Consider the following 5,587-nt stretch of genomic DNA (forward strand, 5'->3'; position numbering starts at 1 on the left):
TCTTTGCCCCACAGGCATAAAGACAGCATTTGGGGTTGGGTCCTATCGAGATTTTAGGGGTCCGCAAGTCATTCAAATGGAATCATCCAGTAAGATGTTTGACATGTCAGTCATGGGATGAAATAATCTTTTGCCTGTGCTTGGCATAAAAGTTGAAGCTGAATGAGAAGGACTATGGTCACCCAGATCATAAGAAAGAGCATGAGGAAAGAGATAAAAAGTAGAAGCTATCTAGACACTACAACGATTGTAGAGGAAAGTTAAAGACTTGTTATTCCTGACGGAGAAAGAAATGGCCCTTTGGCTATTGTGGCTAAAAACAGAATTTTCCCTAGCTCTTAGAATTACTGAGTATGATCAAGCTCCATACACATTATGATTAATCTAATAATACTAGAAGTAATGAGTAATGACAGACATCATTAGAGAGAAACCTCCACATTCGCTGTGACAGACTCATATTATTCCAGGCGAGCAACAGCTATGCTCATGCCCTCCTTTCCTTTCGGGAACAACCAACCCCGAGTGGGTCACTTTGATGACCCCACCACCGACTTCCCAGAAGGCAGAGACGCAGGATGTAAGACAACAAATGGGGACCAGAATGCCTCATGGAGTCAAAAACTTTCCCGCACTTCATAAATCAGCAGCGGTCCTGGGGTTTTGTCTGGGATGGTTTCCAAACATGTGGTAAGTATTATTTGTCATGGAACTCTGTGTACCAGAAAGTTCATTTTGTTATTCATGATCACTAGGACATTTGTCAATTATGATGGTGCGTTGGATCCCACTTTCTCCTTCTTCCTCTTAAGGTCACACATTCCAATTAAAATATCTTTTTAGAAGTTTGGGCCCTGAAACATATACCATTCCTCTGCCCCAAGATCCATACTTGGTGACACAGTGAAAAGACAGGAAGGGGACACCAGGGTGGCTCAGCCGGTTAAGCGTCTGACTCTTAGTTTCGGCTCAGGTCACGATCTCACAGTTCGTAGGTTTGAGCCCCTGCTTGGAATTCTCTCTCTCTGCCCCCTACTCCACTTGTGCTCTCTCTCTTTCATAAATAAACTTAAAAATGTAATCTTACAAAAAAAAAAGACAGGAAGGAAAATACCGTTTTTTCCAAGTTTTCTTTGAGCATGGAACTTGCAAGAAAAAATGCAATTACAAACAGCATTTTTAAAACATCTATCATGGGTCTGTCTGTACATGGTTAGCAGCGAACGTATTAAATTCTCAGTGCATCGTCATGAAAAGAGTTGGTTAACTTTTTGTATCTTTACTATTTTGTCAGGCACGTTCAGGTACTTAGTAACCATAAATCTGCTTTTGTCTGGGGCGCCTGGGTGGCTCAGTCAGTTAAGCATCCGACTTCGGCTCAGGTCGCGATCTCAAGGTTCGTGGGTTGGAGCCCCGCATCGGGCTCTGGGCTGACAGCTCGGAGCCTGGACCTTGCTTCGGATTCTGTGTCTCCCTCTCTCTCTCTGCCCCTCCCCCGCTCGTGTTCTGTCTCATTCTCTCTCTCTCTCTCTGTCAAAAATAAACATTAAAAAAAAAAACTTAAAAAAAATAAATCTGCTTTCGTCTGCAATCGTAACTGGGAGATGCAAATGACAACATATACAGTCAATATTGTCTCCCCTAAGAAAACACCTTTTTAAAGAAGAGCTAGACTTATTAAATTGCAAGAATAGGGACCTTTAGTTATACAATCCAAACTAGGTTTTCCCAAAGTATTCTACAGAACACTAACATCCCACAAATTTTAAATAGACGTTACATACAAAAGAGTCTTGGGGCGCCTGGGTGGCGCAGTCGGTTAAGCATCCGACTTCAGCCAGGTCACAATCTCGCGGTCCGTGAGTTCGAGCCCCACATCAGGCTCTGGGCTGATGGCTCAGAGCCTGGAGCCAGCTTCCGATTCTGTGTCTCCCTCTCTCTCTGCCCCTCCCCCGTTCATGCTCTGTCTCTCTCTGTCCCCAAAATAAATAAACGTTGAAAAAAAAATTAAAAAAAAAAAAAAAGAGTCTTGCCTGGGTCCCAGGTAGGGGAAAAAGGTTATAAAAGATTGAGACAATGGGGAAAAAAGGAATACAAAATGGGCACTGGGTATTTCTGTATCGATGCTAAATTCTGAGGCTGTGACAAGGTATCAGGGTTCACAGAGGGCAACGTCTACCGGCAGGAGAGGCATACTGAACTATTTGACGTGGGGGCCAAATGTCGGGATACCGGCCACTTTCAAATAGTTCAGGGAAAAAAGGGTTACATTTACCTATGGACATAAACGGGAAAGAGCAAGAGATAAAACAAATGTGGCAAAACGTTAAAAATAGGGGAATCCAGGTGAAGGGTATTTGGAGTCCATTGGCACTATCCTTCCAACTCTTCGTTTAAATAGGCTTCTGTTCAAGACTGCTCTGATGGGGCACGGGGGTGCTCAGTGGGCTAAGCATCCGGCTTTGATGTTGGTTCAGGTCATGATCTCATGGGTTCGTGAGTTCAAGCCCCACATCAGGCTCCACACAGATAGAGAAGCCTACTTAAGATTCTCTCTCCCTCCCTCTCTCTCTCTCTGCCCCTCCTCTGCTCATACTTTCTATCTCTTTCTCAATCAATCAATCCCCCACAATTCTTAAAGCTTCATCTTCGACAGATTATTACAAAATCTCAACTTTATCAGGGCGCCTGGGTGGCTCAGTCAGTTGGGCGCCTGACTTTGGCCCAGGTCATGATCTCACAGTTCGTGAGTTCGAGCCCCGCATTGGGCTCCGTGCTGACAGCTCGGAGCCTGGAGCCTGCTTCAGATTCTGTGTCTCCCACTCTCTCTGCCCCTCCCCAGCTCACGCTTGCACTGTCTCTGTCAAAAATAAATAAACTTTAAAAAAAAATTCAAAATCTCAACTTTATTTTCCTCAATGTGTCACTGATCTCTCTTTAAAGGATCATGGTCTTAAAAATGTAGATGTTCTAATTATAAAGTAGCTATCTTTTGCTTCTGGTCTTGTATTTTCCAACAGGAAAAATCACTACACTCCCCCTGCTTTACAAGTTCAATTGAACAGGTTTGTTTAGAGGTCCGTGTCCCAGAGCCGGTGGCCCGACCTTCCTAACTCTGGGAGACATCTGATTTAGCTGGTATTTAAATGTGCAGCCTTCATCACTTACTTTCCTTTGAACTGATCTGAGTATTACTTTTATTTCATATGTAAATGAAGATATTAAAATATAACAGATATTATATGTAGTATCTAAAACACAGGCAGATATAATTTATTAATGTAATACTAGGTATAGTACATGGAAAATGGACCTTTGAAAATGGGTTAATAATAATGTGTTGCAAATCCCCTCACATTCCAACCTGTAAGTCGAGAAGTCTTATTAAAAATTGCAGAATGGTGGAGAAAACTAGAAATTACAATAAAACACCGCATGTTTTTTATTTTTTTGTGTGATGTTTGTTTATTTTTGAGAGAGGGAGAGAGAAAGTGAGAGTGCGAGTGGGGGAGGGGCAGAGAGACAGGAAGATATGAATCTGAAGCGGGCTCCAGGCTCCACACTGTCAGCACAGAGCCAGATGTGGGGTTTGAACCCACGAACTGCGAGATCATGACCTCAGCCAAAGTCAGACGCCCAACCGACTGAGACACCCAGGTGCCTCAACACTGCATGTGTTTCAATTGGAAAGTTGCTTAGCAAATTCACCATACTCCTATTAAGAAGGGACTCGAGGATTTCGATTGTTCAGATACGCGATGTTTTTTAATGTTTATTTTTGAGAGACAGATACGGAGTGCGTGTGGGGGAGGGACAGAGAGGGAGAGAGAGGATCCAAAGCAGGCTCTGAGCTGTCAGCACAGAGCCCGAGGAGGGGCTCGAACCCCTGAGCCATGAGATCCGTGACCTGAGCTGAAGTTGGACGCTCAACCGACTGAGCCACCCAGGAGCCCCAGATACGGAAGTTCAAGCAGATGGGAATGTAAACAGTGACAACTGAGCAGTTTTAAAAGATTAACCTGATTTCATCACACAGACCACCGGCAGGGACACAGAGCCGAATGGCATTTTACTAAGAGGCTCTATGTACTGCAGAGAGCATGGGGCTTGCAGAAGTACGGGTCATCCGGTATAGACGAAGGGTAGAGTAGAAGTAGGGGCAGAGACGGGAGACGCAGGATTTCTAGGTGCGGCCCGATTGTGAAGTCTCATGTGCCAACCTGAGGGGAACTAGGGGTGACTCTGAGGGCGAACGGGAGTGGCACGATCAGGCTTTCTTCATCGTGAAGACGGTCAGCTCTACGAAGGAGGGACTGGAGGACACAAGACCGGACCTGGGGAGCCTGTAAGAAGCCACGGCAAAGAGAACAGATCAAGAACTAGCCTAAGTGGTAGGAGAGGAAGGGAAAGACGATCTGAGAGGAGTCGCCAGGTTGAGTGGAAGGTGATCCGACAGGGGGAGGTTCGACCAACCCCAGGAAGCAAGAGAATGTAAACGGTTCCCCAACCGTAAAATGGAAGGAACACTGGGTACCCTCCTCACGGATTGTTGCGACGACCAAGGCGGGGCGAGGGGCGGGGGTGGCAACACGCTAAAACCATTTAGTACAGACCCTGGCAGGAAGTTAAGTGCTCAGTTACCACCATTGCCGCAGCCATCAGGGAGAAGGGGGATTGAGAACGAGTCCCAGGCGGCGCTGGGGTCTGGCCTACTTGACTCCAGTCCTACAACTGAGGCCGTGGTCTCCACACCAGCAGCAGCAGCCGCCGAGTCACCTGGGGATTTGTTAGAAACGCACATTCTCGGGCCCCCCGAGAACTACGCTCGTCATCTGGGGCTGGGGTCCGGCAATCTGTAATCCAACAAGCCCTCCCAGGTGACTCGTTCCACAGGTCAAGGGTGCAGTTGTGGATTTAAACGTTTTCTCTGGTCCGTCTGGGCTCTTAAACTTCTAGTAGGGTGTGCCTCTCGATAGCACCTTTCACCCGAACTGCCGTCCAGACCGGACCAGTCTGGAGGCTTCCTGAAAGGGCGATGCTCGCAGACAGACCAGGGTGTGACCGCCGCTCCTAAATCTTCCGAGAAACTGGGCGAGTTTGGGGCCTGAGGCTCCATCTATAAACTACCTAAAACAGCACCATCGTCTAGGAGACGCGCCTAACTGATGACGGGATTACTGTTGAACCTACTATTTCATTTGATTCCAGTATAAAAATAATGGCAAGAAAATACTGCGACTGTCAGAAATTAAGTCACCTGTCACTCGATTAAAGCCGTCTGACTTGAGAAAAGAACCAAGATTAGAACACCAATCTTCCAACTAAGAATTCTGGTTCCTTCAGGAGAGAAGCCTGTTTCTACGGTACCAAGAACATGTATTCCAAAATGAAAAGTTACATTTCAGCACCGTCACGCTACTTCTGTAAGTGAAAAACCATCTTCTTCAGAAATGGTTGAGGCTACATGGAAATTTCTCAATGGTAGCTCCTAGTAAAAATGAAACCCCCAAATAAGCGTATTTACCTATTATCTAAACTGGACTATTTACACTAAATGCAGGAATAGTTGAAATGAAAACACAACTCC

The sequence above is a fragment of the Herpailurus yagouaroundi genome, unplaced genomic scaffold (assembly GCF_014898765.1).
Source record: "Herpailurus yagouaroundi ecotype Mexico unplaced genomic scaffold, PumYag 253, whole genome shotgun sequence".
NCBI classification, from domain to species: domain Eukaryota; kingdom Metazoa; phylum Chordata; class Mammalia; order Carnivora; family Felidae; genus Herpailurus; species Herpailurus yagouaroundi.